The following is a 14,892-nucleotide window of genomic DNA, read 5'->3' as shown; positions in this document are numbered from 1 at the left end:
AACAGGCCACTTCCAGATCATTCACTCCTGTGAAGTCTGCAGCACGCACCCAGCACAACAACAAGACATTTAACATAATCAAATCAAACATGCTTTCTAAAAGAGTCCTATTGGTCTGTGGTTCTGTCTGTCTGCTTGCCACCCTGTCTGTCTCTGTTTGATTCTGTCTGTCTGTCGTTCTTCCTTTCTGTCTGTCATTCTATGGAGCCTACAACACACACTCTGCACCCAACCAGACCTTTAAATAATTCAAATTCTGTTTGCTTAAAGAGGTCTGTCTGTCCACCTGCCTGTCTGTCTGTCCGTCTGTTCATCTGAGAATGAGCAGTGCTGATGTAAATCGTGTGAATGTTTTCCCAGTCCCACGAATACCGCAACGATGCACCTATGCAAAGCCCTCACTCTGTCACTCAGATACGTATTCCAGTGTCTGCCTGCCAGCTGAAAATCTTTTCCAGCATGTGTGATTGTGTAGGCTACCTGCACCTCCCAACCTCTCTCGCTCTCTTCCCACCCACCAAAGTTCAGCCGCATCTGCGCCCTGCACTTTCTTTCCAAAGCATGTGAACATCTATAGCTTGCAAGCTCCATAGCAAGCTGCTCGAAGTAATTCATTGTCAAGCTAAATGTAAAACAAAAAAAAAGTTTAAAAAGGAACAGAGAGGAACAATATAAACCATAACTTTTTTTTGGTTTGAACCAGTTCAGAACTTCTTTTTACTGGTCGGAACATCGAAACAAAAAATATATATAATTTTGGTTCCAACCCCTACTACAAAGTATTACTTTTGACCAGAGCCCTATGAGCCCTTTCTGTGTCAGGAGGCCTCCTTCGCGGAGTTGTTAACATGTGTAACTACCCTTTAGTTGTAAAGCCCTGGGCCCCAATGTGTGACCTGCAGCCCAGAGTGCCAGGGGAAGGGGTGGGGGGCAGCAGATGAAACTGAAGTCATCCAAACTGGGCACTATTTGATACCACAACATTTGATACTGTATATGTAACAGCCGAGCAACAGGCAATAAGACAAACAGTGCAAAAACGTCTCTGCCGGGCAGCATCAGTTATCTGGGGCCGTCAGCATATGCTATAACAGGAAGAACAGGCACCTTATCGAGAGCTTAGACTTTGTGTTCTACAGGGTGGTATTTATGCTTGAGTCAGCCCAGTACTCCAGAGATGCGCTTGTATGAAGTGTTGTGTCTCACTTGTTGTGAGGAGTGTTTTGTCCTATATTTATATATATATATTTTTTTTTTTTTAAATCTCCTGCGGAGAATTTGTTCTTAACTGACTTGCCTAGTTAAATAAAGGTTAAATAAATAAAATGAATTAAGGGAGATGTTTACACCGTTAGCCAAACGCTTGCATGCTCTCCATATAGTCCTTCAAATAGACTCAAGATTACAGAAACCAATTTTCCATCCAACTATTTAATGCGATCAAATTACCTGACGCATGAAAAAAGTCATGACCGGGCCGAAGAAACTATTTTATAAATGCTGACAGACAATTTGTTCCTTCGACATGGTGGGATCTTTTTGTGTCGGTAAAATGTATTACACGAGAAATGGCGTGGAAACACCTTTCTACGCAAATATTGATATAATAACCATCAGAGTCACGCGATGATATGTTGTGTGGTCCTCCCACTACGGCTCGGGAAACCATGCAGTTTATTAGGATACAGATTAAATAAGTTATGATGCACTTCATAGGGTGGTGAATGTGCAAAGTGATGAGCTTAATGCTCCTTTCCAATAAATATCGAGGGTCATATTCTGCTGACATGACGATGGACGCTTGGCTGCCATTTGACAAATAAAAATAATATTGCTTTTATCCATAATAATCTCATAATGTACATAGCCTACTCGCACTGTATCTGCGAGCTGTTGGCTAGAGCACATGTGGCAAGTCCAGAGTGGGCACGTTTGCTATATAACGCAATAGTGTTGGTAGTTTACTGGTAAACGTCAACGGTTTCCAGTAATATACCCTCCCTTTGCAACCCTAGCTGCATACAATGTGGCCTATAAACTACTTTCAAGCTAAGAAAATGTACGTAAATGTGTAATTTGAATATCACCCCTTTAAGATAAACTGTCTAAACGTCATCTCAAGCATGGGCTAAGCACGGAAGTTTGCCTAAGCTATTATATAAACTTCATCTCAAGCATGGGGCTAAGCAGTAAGCACGGAAGTGCTCTATACGTTGTGCATGTCAACATGCCGCGGTCTACAGGACTATTCTGACAAGAGACATACCAGAGGGATAGAAGCGGGTGGAAGACAGGATACAGAGACCCGATGTGTGTTACACTAGCCAGCCAGGGAATGCAGAGTGATGGTATTCCTATCCGGAAACTAAGTTACACAGCTTTAGGCTTCTGGCTCCTGCGCAAAGATAATTTGGTAGACATTAAAGGCTGCCGGCGCTGACATGCAAGAGCGACAGGGGTGGGGGAGAGTGGGGGAGGCGCTCTGGAAGGACTGGGTACATATCCATGTTTCTGAGGCACGGGAATCAGGGTCAACTTCAACCATGTCCAGAAATATCATCCACCAGCCAAAAAAGTGTGATGTTTTCCTCAGGAGCAGCGCCAGTGACTGACCCCTTTACCCCCTTGGACCAAATGCATAAGACACTCTCCTAGATTTTGTTTGTCCCTCCTACCTGTCAAGCGCCAAGTCATCTCATGGCACCCACTCCAGACCCACAAGCCCTCGCCACGCCAGATAACGCATGTGAACTCCATGAGATCATGTCGTCCCCGTTGTTCCACCGCGTGATATGAAATACAGCAGGACCGTCATCTCCCAGGGAGCCACTCGTCACCGACATGTCAGAAATCCACTTATCGCTGCGATAAGGGACGCCACACACCATGCCGGGGAGCGTGTCGTGTCGGCCCAGGCTGTAAAGGACACAAACACTGGGAACTATGTTCCTTCTCTCTGTCCCCATGGCTGGCTGGCAGTACTCCCCCCAGAGGGTACACAGCACAGGGGTGGCGTTTCCTGATTCCCCCCCCATCCTGTGAGTTTCTCTTTCTTTTCTCCTGCTCTCATGGGGAGCCATATCTCATACCTCTCGTCCCTCTCTTCAACGCCCTGTCACCCACTAGTCAACCCCACTCAGCCTCCTCACCCAGCAGAATGTGTTCATCTAGACTAGATGTAGCTGAACTACCAGCTCCAGCACACTCAGGCCAGAGGACACTGAGGCAGCTGCGTGCATTCTCGAAGCCCTTGCCTACCAGGGATTTTAAGTCCCTTCTGGCCACTTTAATAATGCTGTACTGTACTGTATAGTAATACCTGAACTGTTCTGTGCTGGTTCAGACATTATCTTTTCACATTTGCCTTTCCAGCCCGTTTCCAGCAAATCTGACGCCTGTAAAAATGTGTAATAACATAACCCTCAAACAGGTATCACAGTCATAAACAGAACATACACACATCAAAAAGAATAATGAGAATAGCACATGGTTGAGTTTGCAAAGTAGAGCCATGATGTGTGTGTAGTGCACATTATACTGAAGGAGGAGCCATTCATAAATAGGTACAGTAGGTGTGAGGTTTAGACCTCATCTTCAGTTGGTAAACCAATTCTCAGATTCCCCTTTTTCTATGGGGAGCTGACCAGAAGAGAAAACTGATTCCCTAACAAACTCACACACACTCTGGGTCCAAGTGTACATGAGGCATCTGCCACTCTCCATGGCGCCTGCCTGCCTCTCCCGTTACCCCCTCTGACCCTCATCCTCCACCCAGGGGACACACCCTGTTCCCACTACTGAGCTGAGCCAAACCAAGCTGTACTGCACCAGCCTGGTTATGCATCTACCATAGTTGCTGGAACCATGCTGGAAAGGACAATGTGAAAGAAAATATAATCAAGCCAGCACAGTATTGGTTTGGATTGCCATTGAAAGCACGAATTGCGTAAGTATCTTTTCTACTCTATCCCACAACAGAGATCAACAGCTATAGGAACCTTAGAAACACATCAGGTTATCCCCAAAACCCAAGTACCCCATATCAGGTTATCCCCAAAACCCAAGTACCCCATACCAGCACAAGTCAGATGGCCTTCTTTAACTGTCACACACAGCCCACACTCAACAGAGAACAAAAAAGTCCCCCTTGGCCCTCCTCGACTCCACAAGTGCCAAATAGTTTTCCCTTACAAACTGACCAAAAACGGATCCTCTAGTCTCCGCCAGTGACCTCCAACAGGAAAGCCGCCAAATGACAAAACTATGTGTTTTTGCCAACATCGTCCCCTGGAGGGAAGGCGAACAGGAGGATGGCGCAACACAAGAGGCAAGGCCGTAGGACAAGGCCCAAGGCCTCTCCACCAGCAATGTGACTTCAACGGAGGGGACTGTGCTGACAGTTAATAATACAGAAAAAGAGTTACAACCTGATCTACTGTACATGTCTAATGAGGGCAATCGAGGAGCAGCGCAAGGCCCCCGGAGACGTGCCTCCTCTGTCTGTCTTGGACGCCAGAGGCTCCGATTTGCATGGTTTGGCATAGAGGGCTGGAGGAGCAGCGGTCAAAGCTTAGACACACGTATGCAGCATCTCTTCACCCCCCTCCCCTTGTGGCTGGAAATGAAGCCATCATCTCTATAAATAAGACAACTGGGCCTAGAGGGGCAGGTGAGACAGGAGCCAAGCTGGGGGAGACAGGTGCAGGTGTCCTCTAGGCCCCCCCAACCCCCTCAACACCTCCTCCTCTCCATCACATGTACCTGTTTGTGGGGGCATCCCGCCAAGCACCAGAGACTTCTGAGAAGATCTTACTCACCCATACCAACTTTTGACACTGTCATACTCACTCATACCGCACGCAGACATTTTGTGCGTTTTCATCTTTGAACAGACACACACACGCTCATGCATGCACACACACACACACACACACACACACACACACACACACACACACACACACACACACACACACAGACAGACAGACAGACAGACAGACAGACAGACAGACAGACAGACAGACAGACAGACAGACAGACAGACAGACAGACAGACAGACAGACAGACAGACAGACAGACAGACAGACAGACAGACAGACAGACAGACAGACAGACAGACAGACAGACAGACAGACAGACAGACAGACAGACAGACAGACAGACAGACAGACAGACAGACAGACAGACTCTAGCCCCATACGCTTAACTTTCACATCTAACTCTTCTAACCTGTTGCACTGGCAAAGAATCACTCTCAATTTCACTTGCTGTTATCACTCTAAGCCATTGCTGTCAAAATCACTCAAACCCCCACACATATCTTCTGCCTGTAACAGAAGTACTGCACAGCACTAACACACAAACACAGTCTAATATGTGCCTCCCTCTGACACCGATGCGATGCACCAGCACGGCAGCACGGTGGGCCGCAACACAAAACCAAACCACAGAATGCCCGGCAAACAAAGCCAGCTGAGAGGCATTTCCCCTGATGCAAATAGCACCACTGAGATGGACAGAGATTGGATACAGGGTTGTCAGGATATAATGGTATCATTATCAAAGGGAATTCCCCTCCAACCACACACACACACAGTGAGATCCTCCAGCGAGATGAGATACAGTGTTCTGTGCTTTTAGTGCGCTCCTCTCCCTTCTAATCTGAGAACACACATACACACACACACACACACACACAGACAGACAGACAGACAGACAGACAGACAGACAGACAGACAGACAGACAGACAGACAGACAGACAGACAGACAGACAGACAGACAGACAGACAGACAGACAGACAGACAGACAGACAGACAGAGCCGGACATGTCTCCTTCTCCTCCAGTCTGAGATAAAAATAATAATAATAATAAATCTGATGGAGCACCTACGCAAATAAAGCCCAGCTAGCTGCCTACTGCAATAGGATGAGGTGTTAAAGACTTCAAACGACGGACTCTGTGTTCTAATGTTCAGCTTCTGATTCCATCTTTCACATTGCAGAAAGAAACGCGCATGTGACAAATTGGGATTATGCTGTGTCCTTTGACTCCTGACCTGTGAATTTGATAAGACCTTGATTGTTTTGATAGAGGCTCCCGGCCTGGGATGTGTCATTGAATTCAAGTAGAGGAGATTGAAAAGGAAGTAGACATTTTACATCCATTTTGATGATCTATACCAGGGGTATACCCTATGAGGCCCGGAGCCTGCTAGTCTTCCGCTGATAATTAATTGCACCCACCTGGCGTCCCAAGTCTAAATCTGTCCCTGATTAGAGGGGAACAATGACAAAAATGAGTTGGAACTGGCTTCGAGGTCCAGAGTTGAGTTTGAGGGATCTATACTATACTGGAAGTTCCGAATCACAATGTGGCATGCACTCATCCATCATCTATGACGTACTCTGTAAAACAAAGGTGAAAACCTAACAAACGGTACGTGCTCACCATATGCAAGTTAAGATGCGCTCTAAATTGAGCACGGCTGGCCAGACAAGTTTCCACCATTGCCTGCTCTACATCACGTTAAAGGGAAAGTTCTGGTTATTCACTGACGCCAATCTTGATGCTTTTCACACACATACCAGTAGTAAACGCCTAATTCATTTTCTGTAAGGGACATACACAGTTGTCCCCTGTGTCACAGCAGTGGCTATTGCGTAAACGCCGTGCTATGTCCATGGCATGTTAACCTGCTGAGCATGCCATTTCTACAAATCACATCTCACAGCAGCCAGTACAGTACTTGTGTTATGGTATCGATACTTTGATCCAAGTTAAGACGTCCCCCATGAGTGTGAGTGTGTGTGTTGCTGTATGTTTACATCCAAAGGGAGATTTGTCTTCCTGGTAAATGAGAGAAACTGCAACAGATTCTCAAATAACGGATGACTTACGGAACTGACAGAGAAAGATGGTTCGTTCATGCAATTACCAGCAATTGTAGGCTATTGCTGGAAATTCTTGGCTAAATCCAAAAACCTCTGAACGTTGTGCCATTTGGCTTATAGAGAGAACTGTGTGTTGTATTTTTGAGAACACAGTCAACTATGACACATGTTGAGAGAAAAAAACACGATCAAGGATATATCATACTCTTAATCTTTGTTGATATCCACGCAAGTGGGGTCAGACCAAAAATGTCCATATATCCAGTGTACAAATCGGTGTTGGGAGGACCTCCTGATGACAGCTGAAATACTATGAAATACATCAGAAGACTATGAAATGACATCACAGAGCAAACTTATACTCCATAAAGTCCAATAGTGTTTCAACCCATGCTTATAAACTTGTGTTCACGATATCCCATAATTAACCAGCAACTGCAGCAACATGGTTAGGCTGCATCTGGGAAAGTAATGACCCGTGGATGACTCCTAACGTCTTTAGGAAGCTTAATAATATACATTTTCTATATAAATGACCAATGTGTCAGTACTTTAAATCATGATATCATAGAACTGGATCACAAGACGAGTAAACTAATCGACTGTAGCCTTTCTTGGGTGAGACAGGTGTAGGCTTGGTTATGTAGGAAACCGGCAATAGCCAAGGCACTACACTTGTTTCTATAGATAGGCTATAAAAATAACTTCAAGATGTCAGTGATTCAATTATTTACTTGGCAGGAATAAATTCAATCTTGTAAAGCCACCGGCCATGTTGTCATGATCGCACCACACTGTAAACATAGCAAGAAGATTATGTGAAGTTCAAAGCCCCAACTGACAGACTGACTTCAAAAAGTCCAACGCAAACGAACCGCTCAAGTGCCCCACCGCGGCGCTAAAAGATTACGGACAGCTCGGTGTTTTTGTTTACCCAACCTGGTTTACCTTGTCCTGTCAACAACAACAACAAAAAAAAATGTATTCCCACAAAAGCCAAGTAACCCGGTGGTAAGTCTTCTTTCAAGCCTTCGCTGATAACCTTTCCTCCTTCTCAGAGACCGTCCACGCTGCAGGACAGCTGTTGCTGACGCATGGTGTGTCTTGAATGAAACCCGAGAGTTCGTTCAGGTAGGATCATCACTTAGTCCAAACTTCTCACACTTTTTAACCGCGGCTCGTTTCTCGTGCTTTAGTAAAGATAGGCTAATGCACTACGAAACGTTAATTTTAGTAATTTTATATACAATTGAGGACATGACAGCAACATTTACTACAGGAATAGTGAAATAGTAATGCAGTCATGACTTGAGGAGTGTTTTAGCCCGCTCTTCCAAAACGTTGTGGGATGCAAGAGAACATTCAAGACTATCCATTTCTGAGGTCGTCATTTAAATATACTTTTAAAAAAAAACTCTACAGGCGAGGAATATGCTGCTGCCTACCACTCTGACTGGCCTGTTCTGCTTTTCCTCTAGAGTGGCCTAGATAGATTGTCAATGCCAGTTTTCAAGTGGTAGTCTTTCTAACGCTCTTTTTTATTTAATTTAAATGGTGTTATACAATTTAAGGGTAATTTGAGTGCCTGGCACTTGAGTTAATGCAATGTTATAACCTACACATGCATGCATATAGGCTACCTGCACTCTAACATATAAAAAATAGCACATGCAGTCAATCACTGCATCCCACATTACACAAATATTATAGAGATTTCGTAAAATGTTATTCATTTTAAGAAGGCATTATATAACTTTGAGAACGGTGTAAGAACTAAAACTCTTCAAACGAGGGAGCACTTGTACAGGCATCTCCCCGTAGTTGCTATCTGAAAGAACGACTGTCTTGTTGTGAAGTGTGTCTGCCTGGCTGGGTGCACAGTTGGAGTATAAGCCAGGCCTAAATTAATACAACTTTACACTCTGAACTTGCTTCAGATGGCTTTCATTAAATCTGAAGGATAGCTTTAGTTCCCAGGTTTTGTATAGCACACATTTTGAGTAATCATCTTAAATTGTAGTTAATTATATCAATTACTGCATGTCACATTGTGCATAAACACATGTTTGACTGTATGAATTTACATAAAGTTGCTCTATAAATGTACTCAAAATGTCATCAAAGTCTTGATGAATTATTATTATTTATTTTTTTGTCTATTGCACAAGCATGTTTTTCCATATTGCTAGCATGGTAAATGAGTAGTTTGAAGATGCAGTCTTTTTCTGTGCAAACAGATAGTATTTAATCTCGCGACAAGACAAAGTCACATTGTAACATAGCAATTATCACCAAGCGATCCAAAAATTATGACATAATAATCTTAAACCAGAAATCTAAGCACAATATTTATTTGGATCGAGTTGATTTATAAGGAGTCTATTTGTGGATATGTTATTTGGCTTACATAAATCCTTCTGGTTTGTCAATAACCAACAACTATTCCCTTGGTCAGTACAACTCCAGTAATATGATCTACCAACATTCGGGTGAGAACATACCCAGTTTCTCACCCAAGAGCAAGACAGAACAAAACCAATGGACCAAGGTCAATGGACCTTATAAAAGAAAGCAGTCCAGATACATAAACATCAATGACACATTTTTATTCCATTTAGTAATGGGTCATGACTGTCCATATTTGCCCTTAACGTGTACTGTGTCAGTACTGCGCCAGTATTCATCCCATTATCATTCTCCTTGTGGATAAAAACAGGAATGAGACAATTAGTATGAGAGAATAGGGTGCATTGTAAATGGACTGAATGAATTCCTTCACACGGATAACATGTATAACCCATGTATCATGCATCGAATCAGAACAGGGTGCCTCATCTTGTTTTCTCTTCCAACTGAAAAGTCTTTGAAGGTCAAATGTTTTCTGCATCTCACTATCTTTTAATGTAATTCTCTCTCTCTCTCTCTCTCTCTCTCTCTCTCTCTCTCTCTCTGTCTCTGTCTCTCTCTCTCTCTCTCTCTCTCTCTCTCTCTCTCTCTCTCTCTCTCTCTCTGTCTCTCTCTCTCTCTCTCTCTCTCTCTCTCTCTCTCTCTCTCTCTCTCTCTCAGAATCTTTGAGAGTGCCAGAATCTTCCCCGGCTCCTGCTACAGATAAAGCAGCTGAGCAGAAACGTAATCCTGCCCACCATCTCTCCACATCTGATAATGTTGCCATATCGTAACATAATGAGCACACATATTCTCAGAAGGCCTGGAGCGTTCCTGCATTGACACTTGCTCCTGAAAAGACAGACTCTCTGTGTGTGTGTGTGTGTGTGTGTGTGTGTGTGTGTGTGTGTGTGTGTGTGTGTGTGTGTGTGTGTGTGTGTGTGTGTGTGTGTGTGTGTGTGTGTGTGTGTGCGTGTGTGCGTGTGCGGGTGTGTGTGTGTGTGTGTCTGCTGACTCTCTGCCTCTCTCTGGTTGCACAAAGCTGCTGCAGGCATCATGTTCCGAAGAGTAACCGTCTGGCGTCGTGTTGGATACAGACCCATGTATTAGATACAGGCAGACATGTCCACAGGAATTGTGAAGCTGTCACACTACTAGCTGAGGGGTGGTGATTGCAGAGATTTATAGAAAACAATTTTAAATATTATGCCTATTGCTTTAAGTTAGGAACATGACTAACAAGTCAATCTGGTTATGCTACATGTGTGTTAATCTCATTCAAAGTTGCATCATTGCAATAGGGAAACTTGTTAGAGCAGTTTACAGCACAGACAGAGCATACTCAAAATAGCACAACTCACTGGTGACATTGTAAAGTGCCCTCAGAAAATATTCCTATCAAAGCAGAGAGAAGATTTTTCTCCCTATAAATTTCAAAGTCTCGAACTTTCAGTTGCATCAGATCCAATAGCTTAGTCATACAGATATTTTCTGACTCACTATTACAGGTAATAGATTTAAGCCTTTACATTTAAACCTGATTTCCTACCTCCTGTTCATAGCATATATTTCTTTCTGGTTTAGAAAGTAATTTAAGTCATATAAAAGTCATTGTATACATCCCTTTCCTGCTGTCGATCGCCCTCTAGTGGCCTCATAGGTGGAATGTTATTCATATTTTTCAGAATTAATAAACTATGTCGAACTGTTGTGTTATATTTCAGTCTTCTGGGATGTATATAAAGTATACTTTTGGGATGCAAACTCAACATTTAATACATTTCAACTCTATATCTGACATGGTACAGGTGTCTTCTTGTTTTAAACCCATAACCATGTGTGTGAGATGTATACTTTTGTTTCAAAGTAGATTTGCTTAAGACTACCAAGGAACACTCTGTATGACCCTGATTTAGCCCACTGCAGTAAAAGGTTTAACCAACTTTAATCCATTAACTCTGATGGAACAAACATGTCGCCCGGATAAACACTGGCCCATGGTGGGTTGAAGCATGGGGCTGGGCCCGGTGGGAGATTTATGGAAATTTACGGTGAATCACATTGCTTGGTGTCTCCTGGGATGGCCCGACACGTCCGCCCCGTTACTGGCCTGTTACCTGGAGCTGATCCCAGAACCAGCTGGAGGGCCAGATCTGACACAGAGCCCACATGCCAGGACCCCAGGAGCCAAACAGAGGCTGAGTCTCAAATAGCACACTATTCCCTACATAGTGAACTAAAAGTAGTGCACTATATAGGGAATAGGGTGCCATTTGGGATTCACAGAGAGTGGCAACTGGTGCACCCCGACCCTGCAAGCCGGATAAACAGATGGCTGGATCTCTCACACCTTCCATCCCAGCGGGTCAAGCAGACACGCACACAACCTTTAAAGAGAGCAGAGAGCGGAGATCAGCTCTGTCCCAAACATCATGCAATGAGAGGAAACCATTTAAGAGTATTGGCAGGATGGTAGTCATAGTTTATAACGATCATGTAAGATATTTAGGAGCCACGAATGGAACAAATTCCATATTGAGTGTAGTATCCCTTACGGGAAAACCACATGAATTTCACGTGATCACATGACAACATGTAAAAGCACATGTGAAAGTGCAAATTCGATTTTCACGTGATCGTTTTTCACAGAGGAAAATGCAATTCCACAGGAGAGTTAGGTTTTCACGTGAAAGTTCAATATTTAAATTCAATATTCATGTGAAAATTGTTCACGTGACACTGCAAATTCCATGTGAGTCTGCAATTCATGTGAGGTGAAAACATGTTATTCTTCTCACATGAAAATTGTGGTGTTAACATGTGAACTCTAGATTGAATACATGTCAGGGTTTACCAGAATTGGACCCAGAAGCAGACCAGGACAAGGTGAGTAAGAAGATGGTGTGTATTTATTAATTAATGAGAACGTGGAGGTAGATAGTTCCGGGTGGAGGAGCGGGCAGCGGAGGTGGGTTGATGGGAGTGGGTAGGCAGATCCAATGGATAACAACACACTGGCGACGAGCAGACATGGATGGGGTATGGGTTCCGGGTGAATGGCTGTAGACAAAACAAACGGCGGTAAGTTAAAGGCAAGCAAGACGTACAAAACAATAAAACAAAACAAACTCTATAAACTGGAGGCTGGTTCGTGGGCACAACATACTGTTCATGGCTAACGATCCGGCAGGGAATGGATGTCAGGTCAGAGCTTTTGAAGGGGAGAGGTGATGATCAGGACAGGTGTGCAGATTACTGATGGGATACAGGTGCGGGTGAACATGATCTCCCAACAAGCTAATTCGCCCGGCAACCAGACAGGGTGCGTTCCAGGACACCGGAAACACACTCCAGGACAGAAACACAGGCAAACACAGACTCAGGAAGCGGGATTCGTGACAATACATGTGAACACGGTTTAACATGTGTAAAGATATAATGGCGCCAGAGGGGATGGCTGCCGATTTATGGGCTCTTAAACAACCGTGCTATTTTGTTTGTTTTTTCACATTGTTTGTAACTTATTTTGTAGATAATGTTGCTGCTACCGTCTCTTATGACTGAAAACAGCTTCTGAACATCAGAACAGCGACTACTCACCTTGAATTGGAGGAAGAATTTTGATTTAATGAGTCGGAAGAGAGGGATTTACTCCAGACACCCGACGAGGCCCTCATCCCCAGCATTCGCAGGAGAAAAATACGGAGATATCGCGGAAGGAGATCGGGGTGCCTTGTAAGGATCCGGCAACGAGTGGCTAATCTGCCTTCGCCATCAGTACTATTTGCCAACATACAATCGCTGGTTAATAAAGTGGACGAACTACAAGCACGTATATCCTACCAACGGGACATTAAAACGTTAATATCTTATGTTTCACCGAGTCGTGGCTAAACGACGACATGAATAACATACAGCTGGCGGGTTACACGCTGTATCGGCAGGATATATCTAAGGAAGTCTCAAGGTTTTGCTCGCCTGAGGTAGAGTATCTCATGATAAACAGTAGACCACACTAATCTACCAAGAAAGTTTTCATCTGCAGTTGAAGTCGGAAGTTTACATACACTTAGGTTGGAGTCATTAAAACTTGTTTTTCAACAACTCCACAAATGTCTTGTGAACAAACTATAGTTTTGGCAAGTCGGTTAGGACATGTACATTGTGTATGACACAAGTCATTTTTCCAACATTGTTTACAGACAAAAGTCAGCAAAGACCTCAGAAAAATAATTGTCGACCTCCATAGGTCTGGTTCATCCTTGGGAGCAATTTCAAAACACCTGAAGGTACCACGTTCATCTGTACACACAATAGTACGCAAGTATAAATACCATGGGACCACGCAGCCGTCAATCAATCCCAGAACAACAGCAAAGGACCTTGTGAAGATGCTGGAGGAAACAGGTACTATATCGACATAACCTGAAAGGCCGCTCAGCAAGGAGGAAGCCACTGCTCCAAAACTGCCATAAAAAGCCAGACTACGGTTTGCAACTGCACATGGGGACAAAGATCATACTTTTTGGACAAATGTCCTCTGGTCTGATGAAACAAAAATAGAACTGTTTGGCCATAATAACCATCGCTATGTTTGGAGGAAAAAGGGGGAGGCTTGCAAGCCGAAGAACACCATCCCAACCGTGAAGCACGGGGGTGGCAGCATCATGTTGTGGGGTTGCTTTGCTGCAGGAGGGACTGGTGCACTTCACAAAATAGACGGCATCATGAGGCAGGAAAATTATGTGGATATATTGAAGCAACATCTCAACACATCAGTCAGGAAGTTAAAGCATGGTCGCAAATAGGTCTTCCAAATGGACAATGACTCCAAGCATACTTCCAAAGTTATGGCAAAATGCCTTAAGGACAACAAAGTCAGGGTATTGAATTGACCATCACAAAGCCCTGACGTCAATCCTATAGAAAATTTGTGGCCATAACTGAAAAAGTGTGTGTGAGCAAGGAGGCCTACAAACCTGACTCAGTTACACCAGCTCTGTCAGGAGGAATGGGCCAAAATTCACCCAACTTATTGTGTGAAGCTTGTGGAAGGCTACCCAAAACATTTCACCCAAGTTAAACAATTTAAAGGCAATGCTACCAAATACTAATTGAGTGTATGTAAAGTTCTGACCCACTGGGAATGTGATGAAAGAAATAAAAGCTGAAATAAATAATTCTCTCTACTATTATTCTGACTTTTCACATTCTTAAATAAAGTGGTGATCCTAACTGACAGGTTTTTTACTAGGATTAAATGTCAGGAATTGTGAAAACTGAGTTTAAATGTATTTGGCTAAGGTATATGTATACGGTATACGCTCAAGGTCCTAAACAATATCTTAACTGCCATCAATAAGAAACATTACTGTGCAGCCGTATTCATTGATCTGGCCAAGGCTTTCGACTCTGTCAATCATCACATCCTCATCGGCAGACTCGACAGCCTTGGTTTCTCAAATGATTGCTTCGCCTGGTTCACCAACTACTTCTCTGATAGAGTTCAGTGTGTCAAATCGGAGGGTCTGCTGTCCGGACCTCTGGCAGTCTCTATGGGGGTGCCACAGGGTTCAATTCTTGGACCGACTCTCTTCTATGTATACATCAATG

At 43.8% G+C, this 14,892-nt stretch overlaps 1 protein-coding gene across 1 annotated transcript in view; it reads right to left on the bottom strand.

Annotated features, from left to right (window-relative positions):
- The window catches only part of LOC112225898 (sodium channel protein type 4 subunit alpha B), a 63,100-nt gene extending 55,148 nt beyond the window's left edge, over positions 1 to 7,952 (bottom strand). Inside the window, exon 1 of the mRNA XM_042307285.1 lies at positions 7,843 to 7,952. The gene's annotated coding sequence lies outside the window, so the exon portion shown is untranslated. The remainder of the gene's footprint in view (positions 1 to 7,842) is intronic.
- Positions 7,953 to 14,892: the final 6,940 nt, after the last annotated feature.

Source organism: Oncorhynchus tshawytscha, linkage group LG27 (assembly GCF_018296145.1).
Source record: "Oncorhynchus tshawytscha isolate Ot180627B linkage group LG27, Otsh_v2.0, whole genome shotgun sequence".
NCBI classification, from domain to species: domain Eukaryota; kingdom Metazoa; phylum Chordata; class Actinopteri; order Salmoniformes; family Salmonidae; genus Oncorhynchus; species Oncorhynchus tshawytscha.
This window is presented reverse-complemented; position numbering and strand designations above follow the sequence as displayed.